The sequence below is a fragment of the Lepisma saccharinum genome, chromosome 4, assembly GCF_977018435.1.
Source record: "Lepisma saccharinum chromosome 4, izLepSacc3.1, whole genome shotgun sequence".
NCBI lineage: Eukaryota > Metazoa > Arthropoda > Insecta > Zygentoma > Lepismatidae > Lepisma > Lepisma saccharinum.
This window is the reverse complement of record NC_139232.1, coordinates 77,842,323-77,843,117: the sequence shown is the minus strand read 5'-3', so window position 1 is coordinate 77,843,117 and position 795 is coordinate 77,842,323.

Here is a 795-nt window from a genome sequence, read left to right as displayed (position 1 = left end):
TCGTGACGTCAACGCGGAATGCTTTCATTGTTAGGTTAAATGCCTTCCTTGTTAGGTTAGGTTTCTTAAGTTTAGTTCTCTTAGCATAAATAAATAATGGATTTACAATTTGTCTTTAGGAGTTGAATATGCGAGAATTCATTTCTAGTAAGACACCCATAAACTTACAGATTTGTATGTCCAGGGGTTTAGTGTGTAAATGTATCAAAATAAAAATAATAATAATAACAGCCCTATCCCCCACTTAGGGGTTGGATATCGGAAACACCCTTTTTAGTGGGTGTTCAGGTCATAAGAGGAAAACATCCCTAAAGTTTCATGTTTCTAAGTTTAAGAATTTGGGTTAATCGGGACTGGACCTACATTTCAAATTAAAATCCGAACCACTTTGTACCTGCACCCAGTTTCGTCCCCGGGATACTTTAATCGCAATGGCAACTCATGGTTCAGATTGTTGGTGTTATGTAGGAATACACCAACACGCACATAGATATATATATATAATGTTCGTAAATTATCTTGGCGTGACATTCCGCTGAAAGAGTTAACCGTGGAGGTAACTTTCACAGAATATCCTCTGGCAGTAAAAGTATTAAGAAATATATGTGCAAAGCATCACTGTAGGTCCAGTCACCAGTAGCCTATCTGTGTATAAAGTGGACTTTCTGAAACTTCACTTCACCAACACCTTAATCGTCGTGATTAACCAAATGAGGTAATCGTGAATTCTGCATATTCCCCCTACACATACATAATGATGTGGTGTTCTCCTAAAAGTAATAATTCAAATGAACG